The sequence below is a fragment of the Delphinapterus leucas genome, chromosome 20, assembly GCF_059928025.1.
Source record: "Delphinapterus leucas isolate spDelLeu-1000000601 "Yukka" chromosome 20, BTC_Dleu_Yukka2, whole genome shotgun sequence".
NCBI classification, from domain to species: Eukaryota; Metazoa; Chordata; class Mammalia; order Artiodactyla; family Monodontidae; genus Delphinapterus; species Delphinapterus leucas.
Genome location: NC_143148.1, coordinates 49,428,314 through 49,448,403, shown reverse-complemented (window position 1 = coordinate 49,448,403; position 20,090 = coordinate 49,428,314).

Genomic DNA, 20,090 nt, shown 5'->3' with positions numbered 1-20,090 from the left:
ATTTCAGTACCTAATTTTTCCATTAAAAACATTTAAAAGCAATTTTCTTTCCAAACTTACTGAAATCGTGTGCATTGAAATTTCAGATTGTAAAGTCTCAAAAGAGGAAAAATGTCTCTATGCTTTTTCTGGATGAAAAGTGAACTCAGCCTCCTGAAATAACCACCTAGAGTGCTTACAGACAATATTCCTCTGTAATAGTAATAAACAGTCCTCTAATACAAATTAGTGTGATACTCTGGTTCATGTTTTTAAAGAAATTAAATAAATAAATAAATAATTTAAAACAAAAACAGTTTGGATATGAGAAAAGAAAGGAAAAAAAAAAACACTTTAGAAAAACGGCCTAAAAATAGAATAAAACTGATTGCAGTTAAAACTTAGAGAGCACCGTGGCCCAGCTGAACGAAATGGTGAAGGGGATGAGACCAAGAGCAAGACTTTTGAATTTCCACTTCTTTCACCCACTTGACCAAGTCACCAAATCTCTCTAACACTTATTATTTAAGCCTGCCTTCCAGGTGTGTTGTGAATATTATACTAAAACAACTAACGCAAATTTTCCAGTTCCCATAAAACAATGAGGGTTTAATAAATGGGTTGAATCATTATTAATCTAAAAATAAACCCAAGAAAACATATTAAGTTGTGTACATTACATATAATACAGCTTTATGTATGTCGATTATACCTCAATAAAGTAGATTAAAGAAAATAAACCCAAGAAACTGCTTTTAAAAAAACTTTCGAAAAACACCTAACAGGGATATCCCTGGTGGCGCAGTGGTTAAGAATCTGCCTGCCAATGCAGGGGACACAGGTTCTATCCCTAGTCCAGGAAGATGCCACATGCCACGGAGCAACTAAGCCCGTATGCCACACCTATTGAGCCTGCACTCTAGAGCCCACGAGCCACAACTACGGAAGCCCGTGCCTAGAGCCCGCACACTGCAACGAGGAGTAGCCCCCGCTCGCTGCAACTAGAGAAAGCCCGCGCACAGCAACAAAGACCCAATGCATCCAAAAATAAATAAATAAATAAATTTATTAAAAATAAAAAACACCTAACAATTATAAATGTATTTGACGTCACTATGTGTTTAGCCCAAACCAGAGGTTTAATATACTCACCCTTAGGTTTTAAAACATATATCATAGATATGAAACTTACCAGAGAGCAGTATGGAAGAATGTTAGTTTTGACCCCTTTAAATTCTTGTAGTTAATTGTTGTATAGTCAGATGATGCTACGTCAGATCCATTTTGCAATAAAATAAAAACAGTATTATTGAAACCTATTATATTTATGTTCTCTTTACTTGCAGAAAAAATCTCCAAAGTGGTGTGAGCCTTTTTCAGTTACAAAGTCCTTGTGAACTTCTTTTACATCACTGAATGCCCTGATGGAATTAAGAATGTCAAAATTTTCTTGCACAAGGAACACCATTTACATGCCACTGAATGCAGATCCACTGTCAGGTTACAATTATTAATTTTTTTAATGCGTTTGTGCTTTTTCTTCACTTGTGTTCCTTATAAATGTATGTATGTATGTATAGTTATATACAGTTATGTATCTAACAATATTTCAATGACATCAAATTTTGAGTGTGTAGTTTTATAGGTATCATCGCTTCACTAGACTCGTTTTCAAGAAACTTTCAGTGTCACAGGATCTCCCTGAAAAGGAGGGAGATTTATATACTATTAGCAAATCAGAATGTACACTCTGCTTATCCTGCAGTGAAGTGAAACGTACCCTCAACATTATTGAACAAAATACATATTATACAAATTACAAAGCTGCACATTCTTGAATACACTGTACCTTTAGCCAATGACCCTGCTAATTTTGTTTAAAACATAGAGGGAAATTTTAAGAAACGCATGGATTCCTTTGAAAACATCTCATTACATCATATATTGTCAAAATCATTGGCCTGCTTTTTTTTTTTTTTTTTTTTTGCGGTACGCGGGCCTCTCACTGTTGTGGCCTCTCCTGTTGCGGAGCACAGGCTCCGGACACGCAGGCTCAGCGGCCATGGCTCACGGGCCCAGCTGCTCCGCGGCATGTGGGATCCTCCCGGACCGGAGCACGAACCCGTGTCCCCTGCATCGGCAGGCGGACTCCCAACCACTGCGCCACCAGGGAAGCCCAGGATGAATATTTTGATTGCTCATAAAAACCAGCCCATTCCTCTTGCCCATTCACTTTCTTTCAGAAATTGAGATTTCTGACAAGGACAAAGATTTATTCACTCATGGAATACTATCTGAAGAAAAATATATAAAAATACTATCAATTTTAAAATAACCAATTGTTTATTGTTTTATATGGGCAAGGGCATTGTCTTTAAAAAAGTAACAATTATGAAAATATTGCAACTCTTTGCTACTCATGAAAATAATCTAAAACTGAAGCAACTGTTGTATTTTTAGCGAAACTGCTATGTAAAAGCCACCCCAAAATGCAGTGGCTGAAGACAATAATGATCTATTATTCCTCCTATTTCTGATGGTTGGTGGACTAGAAAATCCAAGATGGCCTCTTTTCACGTGTGGTGATTGGACGCCAGAGGGAGCATTTCAGTTCTCCTCCACATGGCTAACTTGGCTTCCTTACATGGAGGTTTCAGGGCAGTGATCAAACAGGATGAGGATGTAAACTGCAAGGTATACTGAAGCCTAATATCTGGAGGTCACATTATGTCACTTCCAAGACATCCTATTCGTCACAGCAAGTCACAAGTCCAGCTCAGATTTAAGGGGGTGTAGAAGAGATTCCACTTCAGTGCTGGGGGGAGGTGGCACGTCACATTACAGAGAGGTATGAAGTGGGATGGGAAGCATTTGTAGCCATTAAATAACCTAACTCCTGCTGAGTCTTCTTTTTCTTTATTTTGCATTATTTTTTTGACAAAACTGTGTGACCGCATGATAAGACATTGTTTGCATCTGTCTGACTTTAACAATATAAACACAAAAAGTGAATTTTGCAAAACTATCTGTGGTCTTCAGTCAATTTTTCCAAGGGCCTTTCTTAATCTTTTGATTTTCAAATCATTATCTTTTGCAATTTGAAATAAATTTGCCTTTAATTTGCTGGGTATATATAGTGTTGACAACACCTATACTCAACAATGACCTAACCTACAAATGACCTAACACAGGGAGTTAGGGGGGTCTCTGCTAGTGTTAAACAGCAATGATAACTGAGAAGTCTCTGACTTTATAATCATTTTTTTAATGACTGCTTTGCTATTAAGAGTTTTGTGTCCCTATAAAGCCTTGTAATTGCAGCCCTGGAATCATATTTAGTTAGTAAGGACCTTCTCTCATCTAAATTATTTTTTTCACTCCTTATTTTGTATTAAACATTGCACTAGTTCCAAATATGAATAAATAGAACCGTCCTATGAGTTTCAAACACAGGGAGTTTAACACAGAATTTTCTTAAACTGAAAACAGCTGGGTATTGAAAGAGCCGTAAGAACAGAAGGAAAGATTATCCAAAGATTAATAACTGCAGGAAAACACCACCACTCCTGAGGTGGAGAAGCAAAGGACTCGATAATGTTACCCAGGGCACTGTGCCCCTGGGGACGCACAGCTGGAGCTGAGTTGCATGAGGGCATGTCCAGAACCCTGCCTGCCCTCCCAGCCCTCCAGTGACGCTGCAGCCTCCGCTGCTCCTGGCACTTCCCTTGTGGCTCCTCTCGTGAGAAAGTCCAAGAAAGGAGTAGCTTCTCCCCTTTTTCTACCTCTCATTAACTGAACCTAACAGGACCCAGAAATACTAGGAGTCTGGGAAATGTAGCCCACAGGTTCCCACCCTCCTCCAACACAGGCAGAACACTGAGAGGCAAGAATGGCGCTCAGACCAAAACAGCAACTGACCAGCACAGTCAGTAAGACATAGTACCTACCTCCACAGGGTCACAATGCAATGGTGGACATATATGTGAGGTGCCCTAAAACAAGTTCTACTGCAATGAGTACTATGATAAGGTAAAAATGAAAGAAGTCTAATACATGGGGAGATCAGAGGAGGTAAAGAAGTAAACTGTGTTTTAAATGATAGACAGGAGTCTAAGTCATTATCTGGGCAAGAGAGGGAATTTCCAAGTACAGGATATGATATTTTCTGTTTGTTTTGTTTTTAGGTGAGCCTAAAATATAAATTTGAAAGAGAGTTGTTTCTTGAATTTGATAGCATTCAAAGTGCTTACTTTTTATTAATAAGAAATATTTTGACAAGAGATTGAGGTTAGATTTAATCTGAGTTTCCTCAAAAGTGGCATCTCTTTACAAATACGTCTATAAAGCATTTTAAACCTTTTCCCTATTTAAGGATAGGCGAGAATAAATAAGGACATTTCCCATGTTGTCACACCAATTTTATTCCTTTGTATTTTAAGTAATCACTAATTTATTTCTCTGTCCTAACTTTTAATAAAGTTTACCTGAAGCAGCAGAGGGATTGGCTCACTGGGGAGCAGCTGCTAAATTCCACTGTGACTGCACTTTGTGGAAGCGTAATAAGTTTGTGGTAGAGCCATCTCCCGTGTGAGGAATACACTAGAATATTTGGCATTCACTTTCTCTTTCTCAAATTGCTTCTAAATGCATTATTCTGTCCAGCATGACAGAAATCCCTCAGGTCACTACAGAAGGACTAGAAACCTCCATGGGATTTAGACACCAGGAGAAGTGACCTTGAATCCGGGCTTGGCTATGAACACTGTAACCTTGGGAACTTTATCTATAGAATAAGATTTGAAATAGGTGATCTCAAATGCTTCTTTCAGCTCTGATAAGGTAAAATATTATGAAAATGCTTTAAAAGATATTTGAGTGAAAGTGCCTGGGAGAATGCATCACAAAATTTGCTTTCAGTTTATTGTAAATATTCAAAATGTCAGTGCTGTTGCCTGCATTTTTGTATAGCTATTTTCTTATTTCCTTACTTTCAAATGAGGCTAGAAAAATATTAGGGGAGACAAACTTTGTATAAATTAGACTTACGGGTCTTAGAGAACAATGGTGCTAAAGAGTTGCCAGGAATGTACACTTTACATAACTTTAGAACTTTTGTGCAAAGCTCTCTTAAAGAGCTACTCTTTTCTATTCCCCTGTTCTTTGTGGCAATGTGGTATGGTGGAAAGATACTGGATTTAAATCCCACTGACCAAATTCAGCTTCTGTACCACTGTAGTTGTATGACATCTGACAAATGAGTTAACTTCTCTGATCTCTAATTTCTTTTTGATCAGCTACATGGAATGGGATAAATCATTATCTTTGGTTCACAATTCCCTATCACCACAAGTTCACACATGGCTCTCCTTAATTTTATTTTAATTTTTAGTCTAGTTCTTAATTTTGAAACGATAATGAATATAAGAAATACCCATGAACTAACTCTAGTTTTGCTAGTTTTTGAAGATATGAAGAGCCATTCTGCACGTAGTCCTTTTATTTTTCATTCAATAGGATGTTACAAAAATAATCTATTTTGTCCTATTGCCCTTGGATAGTATAGTTCATTCATTTCTTTGCTATCTATTGTGTGAATATAATACAATTTTTAAAAAATTATTTAGGCCGGGCTTCCCTGGTGGCACAGTGCTTGAGAGTCCGCCTGCCGATGCAGGGGACACGGGTTCGTGCCCCAGTCCGGGAAGATCCCACATGTCATGGAGAGGCTAGGCCCGTGAGCCATGGCCGCTGAGCCTGCGCATCTGGAGCCTGTGCTCCGCAACAGGAGAGGTCACAACAGTGACCCGCGTACCACAAACAGGCCCGCGTACCACAAAAAAAAAAAAAAAAAAAGAAAAGAAAAAATAATTAGGCCATCTCTGGATTTTTAAAATGACAAACATTGCTGCTATGAATTATCTGCTTTATGTCTCCTGGTACAAGGTGTAAAATTTCTACTAGATATATCACTAGAGATAGAATTTCTAGGTACATAAATTTTCAAATTTATAAGCTAATATAAAACTAGTTTTCAACATGGTTGTGCGAATTTAAATTGCTGACAGTAATGAATAATAAATTCTATTGATCTACATCCTCTCAAATACTGGGTATTTTCCCTCTTCATAGTTTCTGCCAGATGAATGAGCACAACATAGTAGGTCATTCTACATGTTTCTGATTCTAGTGAATTTAAACTTTTCTTCAAATATTTAGTTATTGAACATACATGCTTCCTTTCTGAGGAAATGCAAGTTCATATTTTTATCCATAACTTTATTGGCACCACATATGGACTTTGTATGTTATTGTGTTGGTCAGTTTATATACCCCTGTATCAGTGATTGACACTCCATATTAATTACCATGGTTTTAAAAATCTTGACCTCCAAATAAGAAAAAGTTTCCCCTCATTATCCATCTTCTTGTTCAAACATGCCTTATCTTTTAGGACCACTGAACTTCTGTATAAACTTTAGATCAGCTTGTCAAGTTTCATGGAAAACCTTTGTAGATTTTTACTGGAGAAGTCTCGAGTCTATAAATCAATTTAGAAAGAATAAATAGCCTCAGAAAATAAGTGTTTCCTTCACGAGCATGGAATTTGTAGAGATGTTTGTAGACCTGATCTAAGTTAGACTAAGCAATCCTTAAAGCCTCATTCAGATCCAAGAAAATGATGAGAAATTATATATATCCATTTATTAAAGTTTTACTTAGTGTATTTCAACAAAATTTTAATAACACCCATGAACAGGCCTTGAAAAACTTTTGTTAGATTTATTTCTAGATTCACTATAATTTTAGTTGTAAATTATATATGTTAGATATACATACATGCATATGTGTGTCTTCTAATTGTTTGCTGATGGTGTATTAAAAAAAACTATTCACTTTTTTATATTGATCCTATATCCAACCTCATTGCTAGGCTGCTTGTATGAATCATCTACCATTTGAAAAATAAATCTGAAAATAGAAAATAATATTTACATCCAAATATTGTCTTTCCTTCTACTCCTAAATTTTCTTTCCAACCATGAGAATTAATAATTTTTTTAAAAATCCATATCCATATAAAATCAATAAAGAACAACTCTTTCCCATATATAAACATCTATTTTTAAAAGTCTAATATGGGGTTTTTGTACCATATACAGCTTTTAAAATTAATCTTTTCTCCCTTCCTTTGCCTTCTCTTGGATTAGTGAAATGTTAACTAAGTTATCACATTGGATTTAGTCAGTTAAAACAAAGAACATATTCAAGAACAAAAGTCATGAAGTGATGGCTTCATCATTTAAAAAGATATTATATATATATGTGTATATATATATATATATATATATATTTTTTTTTTTTTTTTAAGTATCATGAACTATGTAGGACCCCACACAAGAGTAAGAAGTACAGCTGATTTGGAAGATACTGTTGGATACTTCCGCTGTTTAGAAGACAGAGGATGACTTAACGATGATAATTTTCATATGGATGAAAATAAAATTTGTTGCCAAAGATAAAACAAATTCTTAAGATTTAGATTCTCATAAAGGCAGAATTAAATTATTTACTTTATTTCCTACATGAACAGCAACAACAAAAATAGAGTGTTTGGTGCCCCTTCCCCCTCTCCCCTAGAGAGAAGTCTTTTGTGACTAACTGTACCTAGTAGCCACTTTGATTTGGGTAAACTCTAATGGGAAAGAAAAGAGTCTGAGAAAATCCCACATTGTCTTTTGTGTAATTATATATTAGTTCAATAACTATGTATTAGTTCAAGCTTTACTAATCAATATTGTTATTTCTTATTAATAATATTCAATATAAGTAAGAGTCTCTAAGACATAATTGGAATGCCTGTGGATGACCTCAAAAGGTTTGCTTTCCTTGTCATGGGATTTATGTAACAGGTACTGGTAATTCATTCCCTGGGAATTTGTAGAGATGTTTGTAGACCTGATCTAAGTTAGACTAAATGATCCTTAAAGCCTCGTTCAGACCCAAGAAAATGAGAAATTATCTTAAAGGAAATGATATTGGTTTCTCTGGGGTAAAAGTTAAAATGAAGTTGATTTATTTTACACTGTTCCTAGTTTTACCTGATCTTACTTTAATTTAAAATTACCTCAATCTATTTGGATGTGTGGTGCTCACTGAAATAGAAACAACCACTTAAGTTATGTATAAATGAAAGATTTGCCAAACCCCAACCCATGATCCTCTTTCTAGATGCCTAACGTTTCAGAATAGCATTCATCAGGATTTCTGGCCAACACAAAGTCCACTTCCAAAAGTGCTGTCAGACATGACAAACATCAATTTAAAGCATTATGTAGTCTCTTCAGAGCCAATGTTCTCACCGTTAAATTTTAAGAACATAATATTACAACATAATGATTCAGGAATATTATCTCAGGGGTATTAAATTTCTTCAAAAAATAGAAGTGAGTAAATCTTTCATTGTTGGAATATTTTAAATGACTTTTTTTATATTCACTACATTAATAAAGGAACTTAGTGAAAAAACAAAAGCTCACTGAAAAGTTTATAATAAACAACAGTAGTCTCCTACTCTAGCCATCTCCTCTGTTTATTAGCTATGTGACCTAGGTCAAGTTATTTGCTGTATTTCTGACTCACTTTCTTCATCTGATAAACGGAGACGCTAAAAAGTCTCTGCCCCATAGAATCGTTGTGAACAGACTGTGAAACAATGTGCACAATTCCTGGAATGTGGTAAGAGCAAAATAAATGTTAGTTGTTATTACTACCCTTACCTTCCCTGTCCTAATTTTCATGACAAACGCCCTCAATCTTTCCCCTAGCATTTACCTCCATATTTTAAAAAGTGATATACTGGGCTTCCCTGGTGGCGCAGTGGTTGAGAGTGCGCCTGCCGATGCAGGGAACGCGGGTTCGTGCCTGGTCTGGGAAGATCCCACATGCCACGGAGCAGCTGGGCCCATGAGCCATGGCCGCTGAGCCTGTGCGTCCGGAGCCTGTGCTCCGCAACGGGGGAGGCCACAACAGTGAGAGGCCCGCGTATCGCCAAAAAAAAAAAAAAAGTGATATACTTTTGTACATTATTTGTTTGCTGTTGACTCTGATAGATGATAACTTTGTGCATCCTCACCATCCCCCAATGTCTCTCAAACTCCCCATATATAGTTGTTATTTCATACTTTTGGTTAGCTGGTTAGCTCGAGACTCATCCATGCTTACATTTTCATTACATCAGTTAGGAATTTCAGATACAAGTAATAGCAAAGCCAACCACAGTGATTTAAACCAGCCGAGGTTCTATTTTTATCTAGTTCTATTGTTATCTAACAAGAACTTTGGAGGTAGATGGTTGCTGTTCCTCCCTGCTGTCCTCAGTACTTTGCTTTGTATTCTTACAGTTGTCAAATCACACTACTTGATGATTGACTCAGCTCCAGGTAACAGGACCACCTTCAAAACAGGAAGCAGGGGCTAGCCAGGGTGGCAAAATCCTTTCATCTCCTATGCACTGCTCTTATTAGGAAGATAAATAACTTTCTAACATGTTACACAGTATAATTTCTCCTGCATCTCATTGACCAACACTGAATCCTAAGGCGACTCCTAACTCCAAGGCAGGCTGGGGCAGTTAGGATCTTACGCAACAGAATGACATTGCTTTAATTGGCTTAGACCAAAGGGTCTCAAACTTTCTCAGTTCAAGGCTCCATTAGTGCTTCTGTGATTATTTTTACAGTGCCCCTAGGCAAAAGAAATACCAAAAAATCCCCCTTTTTTAAGTAGCTGGGACCAAACAATGTAAGTATGCATCCATATCCCTAACAACTTAGTAGCCGTTTGAGTAAATACTATATATCAATTGCAAAAAAATAATAGTTTTTAATAAAAGGAAGGGTGTGCCTGTTAGGCACTGTACAACTTCTCAAATTTTAAAATCAGATTAAACATCAACACCCTCAGTCCCTATTCCACATTAATTTCCACACAGCACAATCTATGTATCACAGAAATCACTGAAGATCCTGCTTCACAAAGATATGACATCCTGGAAAAGAAGGTAGTCCGAACTGAGGGTGAAACGAAGAAACTGCTTTGAGCTAGCTCAAGAAACTAAACTCCTGTATGTGCAGAGGGGAGAAAATTTCCTTTGTGCTCTGTCCACAGAATTTCATCCTCTTTTCATCCCAGGGCTTGACCCTCACTAAGGGGTAACTGGAAACCCCTGAGTACTAAGCTTCTTGGGGTTCCTCTGGGGCTAATGGTTTGACTATTCCTTCACACAAGGTTCTGGGCTCAGAATTACTCTGCTTCCTAAATTAGTTACCATTTCTCAGTCACCTTCTGATTCCCAGTAAAGCCGTTGATATCTTCAGTCAACAGTGGACTCTCAGAACTCCTTTCATTTCCAGATGTGCTGATTATTTTAAAAAATACATTCTTATCATGACAGTGGAAGTTGAGAAAGGAAAAAACCAAGGTGGTCAATGCAACATTTTCAACTAAAAGTCCAAGGTGGATTCTGAAAAATGACTCAACCTTGGCATGGTGAGAGATAAAGGTGGAGAATTCCAGGGGATACCCCACATGAAGGATGTGCTATTATTAGATAATGCATGGTCATCCACCCTCTATACCAAAGGCTGTGAGGGACTGTGTATTTTGGACGTCACAGAACTCCCTTTGCTGTTCAGGTAGCTAATAATTCAGGTACTAATGCGCTAATGTTCACCTGATCACTATCCGTCCCCACACCAGTGCTGCCCTAATCAATGAAGGAATATTGTCTAAAACAAGCCACCTCCTATCCCAAATACCCGTTTGTTCTTTCACAGTGACTTAGTTTTTACTTGGATATAGTACGAAATTAAGTTTTTAATCAGATATTAATTCCAGGTAATTGACAGTGGCCAACAGATTTATATTTGGGTTTTATCAACCTCCAGTTCAGCAAACTTTTTGCATTATAAAAAACGTCTTAAAAGTACCTTTATACTTTAGCCTATTGTCTATTTTTGAAGAGCATTTTTGAAGACAAAGGTATTTTTTAGTTCTATTAAGGAATAAGATGTGATATGCTAGGGAAGAAAATTATATATATCCAGATTTAGTTGCAGATTAAACATTATCAGATTCAAAAAGCTCCTGTATCATTCCCCTTACTGAGCTCCGTGAAAGACTATGAAACAGTTATTTCTTTGAAGATTGGGCTGCCAGGAATCTTCATATTGGTAAACACATAACTAGGTCTCACTACTGAACTTGGAATCAAGGTTGATAGGTACAACTTGATCTATTTTAGATGAAAGTGCACAGAAACAAACAGTTTGTTTCCCTTTTTATCTTTACATAGGACCTGTGTTAAGTTCAGAGTTTATAAAGGGAGAAATGCCTTAAATATATCTATTTCTTTATATCCGATAAGAAGTTATGCTAGCAGGTAGGTTATGTAGAGTCACCTGTGTACTTGGTTATCAGCACATTTGGAAAATAAACTTTTCAGTATTTTAGCAGCTTCAAAAGACTTGAATTATTAGTATTTCAAATGAGAACTTTTCAGTTATGAGAAGGCAAGAGAAAAGATGGATGGATTTTATTTTTATTGGGAAAGTCAGTTATTGTATCTTATTCTTAAAGCTCCCTTTCAAATTATATGTGTCCTCTGGAGATAACAGTTCATGTTAAAAAATAAGTTTCTGGATTGGGTAGCTTTGAGAAAGTCATGCATAGGTTTTTAAACACCCCAAAATATTCACACACACAGAGTTGTTTTTCAAATTTTCCCAAGGAAAGTGGAAAGTTTTTCAAGTTTTCCTACCATGTGTGAGAAGTCCTTGGCACTTTATTGAGTTGCCTCAAAACATATCCTGTATAATATTTTGGTTTTTTAACATGCATATTAACACTAAGATTATTTTATTACTCTGTACTTACACTTTCCATACTGATTCACCTACTGCTGGAAGTTGTAAATTTTTGGAGGCATAGCCATGATTTTCCACAGTAAATAAAACTGCAACGTCTGCACATTACTAAAACTTCAGCAAACCCTTAAGAAATAGATGCAAAAATATTTTCCAAAATTAGATATCTTGGTTGCAAGCAAAAGAAACTAATACTGCTCACCATAAGCACGAAGGAAATATAACAGAAAAATAATGCAAATTCATGGGATTCTTCTCAAGGACTTGGGTTAGAAATTGCCCAGAAACCAAGACAGCCCTAGGAGCTAGGAGCTAGGAACCGTCTCTCCCGCGGTCTTGGACTCATCAGCACCTGGCTCGAGTGGGAAGCAAGTAACCAGCCCAATCTCAGATGCATGCCCGCCCACTGGCTGCCAGAGAGTCGGTAAGGAGGTGTGGCCCACCCTATGGCTTCCATATTGGCAGGAAGTCCTCTGCTTCTCAACAGTCAACCCACTGGGTAATGCCCAAAAACCAGGATGGAGGTAAACTTTGAGTAGGCAAAAAATTATAAATTTGCCCAATTACCTCACACATACCTTATCCCACATTACATTTCCAATCAAGAATGTTTCTCTGAATGTAATGGAACATATTTTTCACAAACAAAATTGTGCATATCTGTCCTTCAAGGAAGGCAAAGTCTCATCAGTGCAGAATCACTAGATCATGTCCATTTCTCCTCTAAAATCATTATGTCCAATCTCCATTTTTCTATCATTAAAATGCCACTTAAGTGCACAAGTTAATTACATTTTCCACAAAGGATGATTAACATACCTTAGGTTTCTTCTCTGTTTGATAACTATAGAAACCCAGATTTCTTACTTTATCTGTGCTTCAAATATCTCAACGTTTTAATTCCAAAAAATCCAATATTTGATATAAGTACCCTCTTCTATTAAATTGTTTTTGGTAAATACATCTTCTAGTAATAATCCCACTGTGTTACTTTTTAGCAAATGAGAAAGTGAGTGCTTCCAATTTTCTTAGCATTGTCTTTTGAACGGGCTCCAAAACAAAGCATAGCTCTTTATAAGTTTGGTTCAAAAAGAGTAGCTCATAAAGTAACAATAAATAGGCACTATGCTCTTGCAGTATTCTTAGATTCTGATTAACATTTTTTTTTTTTTGCGGTATGCAGGCGTCTCACTGTTGTGGCCTCTCCCGTTGCGGAGCACAGGCTCCGGACGCGCAGGCTCAGTGGCCATGGCTCACGGGCTCAGCCGCTCCGCGGCATGTGGGATCTTCCCGGACCGGGGCACGAACCCGTGTCCCCTGCATCGGCAGGCGTACTCTCAACAACTGTGCCACCAGGGAAGCCCCATGATTAACATTTTTTGAAAAATAAATTTATTTATTTTATTTTTGGCTGCGTTGGGTCTTCGTTGCTGCACGCGGGCTTTTCTCTAGTTGCGGTGAGCAGGGTCTACTGTTCATTGTGGTGCGTGGGCTTCTCTTTGAGGTGATTTCTCTTGGTGCAGAGCACGGGCTCTAGGCACAAGGGCTCAGTAGTTGTGGCTCACGGGCTCTAGAGCGCAGGCTCAGTAGTTGTGGCGCATGGGCTTAGTTGCTCCACGGCATGTGGGATCTTCCCGGACCAGGGCTCGAACCCATGTCCCCTGCATTGGCAGGTGGATTCTTAACCACTGCACCACCAGGGAAGCCCAAATTCTGATTAACTTTTACGGGACCAGAGTGAACTTATTTATGGAAGAATAGGTTCCATTTTCTTATTCTTTATTGCATTTTCAATACTGTACCATTCTCTGAAGCCATGAATTTACAGACCCTTAACGTTTAGAAAATGATGAGTTGCACTGAAATGTCGTACAAAAAAGAAAACTTTTATAAATTCTCCAGAAACTCCTCAGCCTAGAAGGTATACAAATTCACAATACCGTAGTTACAGTTCCTTAGAACACAAATAATCTTTCCAAAGAATTATTTAAATAGAAAGAAAAGCCTACTATTAAACCCCACTTTAAATGGTACAATATTAGATAACATGAGAATTGCATAAATATCAAATATGATAACTTCAATAAAATTTTATTTCATTAAAAGCCATTAGGTTAATCTAAAGTCTATTTAGAATCTGTTCTGATGAGTAGAATTTAATTAAATAGCCCCAATCATACAAATTTAAAATTTTGAGTGTCTATCCAATGCTTTTTTCATAATGTATATTCCAGCAGACTTATGTATATGAGAATAATAAGAGTTATTATAAGGACTGAAGGAAATAATGTATGTAAAGATATTAACACACACAGTTTTAACAATAACAGTGGTAAACAAAAACAAACACGTAGATATAGAGAACAGAGTAGGTTACCAGACAGGCAGTAGGGGAGGGTGAAATGGGTAACAGGGATCAACCATAGGGTGACCGACAGAGACTAAACTTTTGGTGGTGAGTACACTGTAGTGTATACAGAAGTTTAAATATAATGTCTTACACATGGAACATGTAATATTATAAACCAATGTTACCTCAATACATTTTTAATTAAAAATAAATAAATAATAGTAGTGGTAGTAATAATACTTATATTCCACTCATTGTGTTTGGGAACAAGTAAGCTTTAATTTGAAATTTTCCATCTAAAATCTTGACACACATTAAGGCTTCTATAATGACCTCTAGTATGAAAGGTTTTAGTGTTTAATAGAGCATGTTCCAAACAGTGCTAAGGCAAGTCCACAAAAGTATTCTTAAAGTTGTACCAAATTGAGCGATATGCTTTTTGTTTATACGTAGCAATCAGAGCAAACACTTTGAGTCTGAACATATGGGGAAAATTTAGCAAATGAACTTTTTATCTTAAAAGCTAACAGATTCTCCACATGTAGCAATACATTCACGAAGCTATTATCTGGAAAAGATTAAAGGGTAAAGACACAAATAGATGGAACGTGTGTGTGTATGAGAGAGAGAGAGAGAGAGAGAGAGAAGGAGAGGGAGGAGGGGGGGAAGGCTTAGAAAATATGCATAGTGACGTGATGCAGGGGATGAGGAAAATAACTCAAGCAACATCTCACGTGAGGCTCTTCACTGCTGATCTAGTCCAGTTATTCTCAAACTTCAAGGTGCCTCATCATAATCACCTGGAGGGCTTGTTCAAACACAGATTGAGGGCCCCACACCAAGATTCTGACTAGTAGGTTTTAGGGGGCCCCAAATTTTGTATTTCTAACAAGTTCCCATGTGATGCTGATGCTTCTGGCTGAGGACCCCACTATGAGAACCACTGGTCTGGTTCGTAATAGGATGACAGCTTATTGCTTTGTTCTCCTGCTTGATAAGAAATCCGAAACATGTCTTTATGAACAATATGTATGACTGATACTATTCACGTTTTCTCAGATTTTACCAATTATTATGGAGAATAAGTTATTAAAATTTAATTATTATACGTGTATACATGACGGAAATTATCTCATATCCTGGGAATTGCATGTAATATATAGTTCTATCCAATAAACATATTTTAGAACATTTAAACATAAATTAGATGCAGTAAGCATTTTTGCCCATGGCCAGTAAGTAAGAATAGAGAACATCACTTATACTGATACAAATTAAAACAACAATGAAACACCATTTTTCCCTTTCCAGAAAGGCAAAAACTAAAATGCTTTATAATGTCCTACACCCTGTTGATGGAATTTGAAGGTGAGACCACCTAGAAAGGGTGATTCCAGGGTATATCTAGCGGTGAGATTTGGACCTATTGTTTATAGTTTATTATAGTTTCTTGTATTAAAATAAAGCTATAAAATATTATATATGTAGTGAAAAATACATTGTAATGTTTTAAAAACTGGCCTTACTTCAGTGCAAGTTACAGATATGAGTAACATAATTTGTAATTAAACTTGTTTCTTTTGTGAATTCAAAACATCCTTTATCCTATAGTTAAATTCAATAATTTTGTAAACAATGTATTTAATAAATTAATGACTGGCGATGGTAAAGTGGCACAGGAGGAGAAAAAGTCCACACAGACAGACTGCAAAACAACCCGGAGAAAGGACCTGTGGCTGTGGAATCATGATTCCGTCCACTTGGGCTGTGTGACTCATACGTCATGACTGGACACCTTCTCCCTACAGAAATATCCATTAGCTGGTTAACTGCTCCCAAATGGCTCCAAGTGCCCTGACCACACAGGTTAATAACATTGCTTCTGGGCTAGCCGATGATGCTACATTCTCATATTTTTAAGGAATTATATACTAAGGAAGCACAGGCCAAATAAAGTACGTATATTACTTAACAGGGTACACTGAACAAAGGTCCTGCCACGTTTGCAGTAATTCCCTTTATTTCCTTGAACAAGTATCCTTTATTCACAGGAGAAACTCTTCTACAGCAACATGAAATTTCCTAAATGTCATCAGAGTTTATACAAATATATATATATACATATATATGTGTATATATATATATATATATATATATATTTGGAGGTAAAAGAACCAAAAAAAGTATGACCAAAATCAATATCGAAACCTCTATTGCTATACTGCCTAAAATGTACCAAAGGAATTAACATTTCTGAGAGTTAATTTTCTTGATATGTAAATCAAATAAAAATATGAGATAAACTAATCATGTTTCACGCTAAAGAGGTTAAACAAGGCTGGGAAATAGTAAAGAAATTAATCTACATTTAGGACAAAGTTAACCTGTTTTGGAAGCCTCTGGGAACCACTTAACAGAAATTGCATAATCTTGCATAATAGCAGATCGACTGAATAGAAGTTTGCTGATTTAGCATTTAATTCTTGAAGAGCAATTATTGGGAAAAGAAGTTCTGTCAGATAATAAAATTAGCATTGCTACAGTATTTACATTTTTAAAATCTCTGGTGAGAAGTTAAATTTCATGGAGACAGACAAAATGTGTGTGTGTGTGTGTTGCATATGTATACAACATACACACACACAACACACACATCCTCCAGTGGTATAATAAACCTCATTCTTTAACGATACAAATGTATCTCTTTTCCTGATTCCAGCTGAGTCAACTATGCCATCAAGCATTGACCAACAATAACACACGTGGCTATTTCTTTTTTAATTGGTCCTAAGCTTGTGCAGATTGTTTTTCTGTTTTCTAGCGTCAAAAAACAGGTATCCTTTAGTAAAATCTTGATACCCTTCCCCAACACGGGTATGTCTTCTAAGTTGATAATTTTCCCACAATTTTAATAAATTTTTAAAATTTCAAGTGAAAACAATCAACTTATCATACTTACAAAACTAGAACATAAGAAATCAGAATCTCTATTTTTTAGAATCTATTCTTTCTTGCACTTACATTTTAATGACTTCAGCACTGGTTTGCCCTCCCTTCACATTGACTACTCAGGTTATCTTTCTGAAACCTAGAAAGATGAGAAATTTCAACTGCTCAGAAACTACAGATGATCCCCCTTTGGTTGCAGAATAATCTTGGCACTCCTTACCGAGGGCACAACTTGATGCGACTTTTCAGTGCAGCCTCTGCTCTCGCTGTACAATTACACATAGCCTTTTCTCATCCCTCAACGTCACTGTAATTCCTGTGCTGTCTGTCGTCCACGCTCCCTTTGCCCTCCCCAGGGATCAATCTCCATCAGCAGCGGCAGCCCTGAGATCATCTGATTACAATTCTGCCTGGCTTCTCTGATGACCTACATATATTCCAGCCTGGAGCCCCAAGGGCACAGCTCTTCCTAGGTGAGCAGAGTGCCACCACTTAACAACCTTGTCTTAACTCCTCAGTCTGCCACTGGGAGAAAGGCTGAGTATGAGGAACAGACTTTACTGATAGTTTAGGGAAGTTGAGAAGAAAGTACAATATAGCAAATGAAATGTGACTGTTTACAGGAGGGAAAAAGACCAAGCCCTTCTCATGGTGTCGTCCCCCAAAATGACCCCCACTGCTAGTTCTAATGGCCTTTTCCATGATATTTAATGGTCTACTGCCCCATAGATTAATACCATGTTTTCAAAGCCTGACAGTCTATACCTTCATTCCTCTACAGGAAAATCCACCTCCTACTGACAGGGGTTCATATAATCTCAGTATCTTTCCCCATCCCCACCCGCAACCAGGACAGTCTGGTGAACATAATGGTCCAGTGGCCAGAGGATGTTTCCCAAAGCCTGAGATATGATTTCAAAAATCACACCACAGTGGGACTAGGGCCAGAAAATGTAGGGTTTGCCTTGGTTCTCCATGTCCTGCAGGGTGATTTAGAGCAGACTCCAACGCAGTACATCATTCTCTTTGAGTTCTTTTCACATGAGAGGGGAAGACATGACTCTTTACTCTCCCTTCAGTACCCCGGCCTCTTCTTGTAAGTTACCCTGCACAGGACACACACACTTGCACATGAACATGAACACGTACATTTGCCAGCACGCATTCATTCAATAGCTATCTTTTGAAACTTCCTATGTTTCAGCAACTGACATCAGAGGCGTGTTTACAGTGGTGAGCAAAGCCGACCTGGAGCTTACAGTCATGTGAGGCAGACAAGTCAGGTCAAGCACAAGCTTTAACTGCATGGTGTAATAAGCAGAGCTGAGGAAAACTGTAAAGCAGGCTCAAATTATCCACTCAAGGGTCCTAACCCGGTCTCGGGGGCAGAAGAGGTGTCTCCGAGGAAGTGACTCTGGCTTTCTGTCTGAACCATAAATACTGACTGGGTGAAAGAGGAAAACTTGTGACTGACCAGAGGAAGAATCTCTTAAAGCTTCCAGTTGCACCAGAGTGCACCAAGCTGCTAAGACTGGCTCAAGGCAAATCCATCACTCCTACAAAACATAATTCCAATAATATACTACTGTGGCGGTGCATCAATAAAATCATATTACGAAGGACTGTAGTTTTTAAGCCCCGATCTGGCTATATTTGGAACTAAGTATATACATTTACCTTATATTTGAAAAGCTCTTTCTTTCAACATTTAACACCAGCCAATGCTAAAGTTATCTTTGGAACCATTTTCCTTTGATTACACAAGCCTCAATGGCACTTCATCTTCTGGCAAATAATAGACTGATTATATAGATTTGCTTTAACCTTCTGAAATTGCTGGGAAAGAGCATATCTATAAATACACAGTGATAATTGATGGTCAAAATGCCAGCCGGAGTTGGAGCTCATTGAACAATTTTAGGCTCAGGAAAGAGAACAAGTTAAAATTGCTCTAAGCTCATACTGCTTCTAAAGATTCTTCCCTTTATGCACCATGATTTCTGAACGGGTTCCAGTGATATTGTTACAGTCATAATATGTCTCTCATCTGAGTTGTCAAAATACAGCCATTATATTCTCTTAGCCTATTAATTCAGTAATGCTTGATTAAATGCATGGTAAAAACGAAAAATTCAAAAAGTAAGTAATCCAAATAGTATAAAAGGCTACCAAGTAAAAAAAAAAGTCTCCCTTTTGACGCCCAGTCCCCAATTTTGCCAGCAGAAGTTTCATACTATAAAAGTTCCCCTATGTTTTCTTCTTTGTCCTTAGCAATACATCTTTTAGCTCTTTCCAAATAAGCACAGGAAGACCTCCTCCACAGTATTCCACCCCATAGTACGCCACCCTATGGTGGTATTTAACCTACCTATACTGATGGTCATTTAGTTCCTTCTCTTTTGTTTCTGTCACAGACACCATAGTTCTAAACACAAACACTGTTGTAAAGTATACAAAACTTCTGTAAATATATATATATCTTGATGTCTGTAGCAGACATACTAACATTCTCCAAATATTTAATTTTCTCCCCTGCATGGTTAGGCAATACCATGTGACTTTTATGTCCAGTGAAATGGCCAGTGAAAGGCCACAATTTGATCCTCCTTCCCTGCCATGGTGCTCCAGAAGTTTCAGCTACAAGATAGTGGAATTTCTATCTGATCAGCTATGGGAGCCAGAACCTTGCCCCTACCACCCAATCCTAACCCACTTTGGACTCCCAGCAGAAGTGAGAAATAACTTACTATCAAAGTGATCATCTTTGTCATAGCACTTGTTCCATGGATTTGGGTACTCACTCAGTAGACAACCTCTAAATACAATTGTACCCCTGTATCTTGTGCTTAAAAGCCACCATATAAATCAGCTCCCTTTATCTTGCTGAG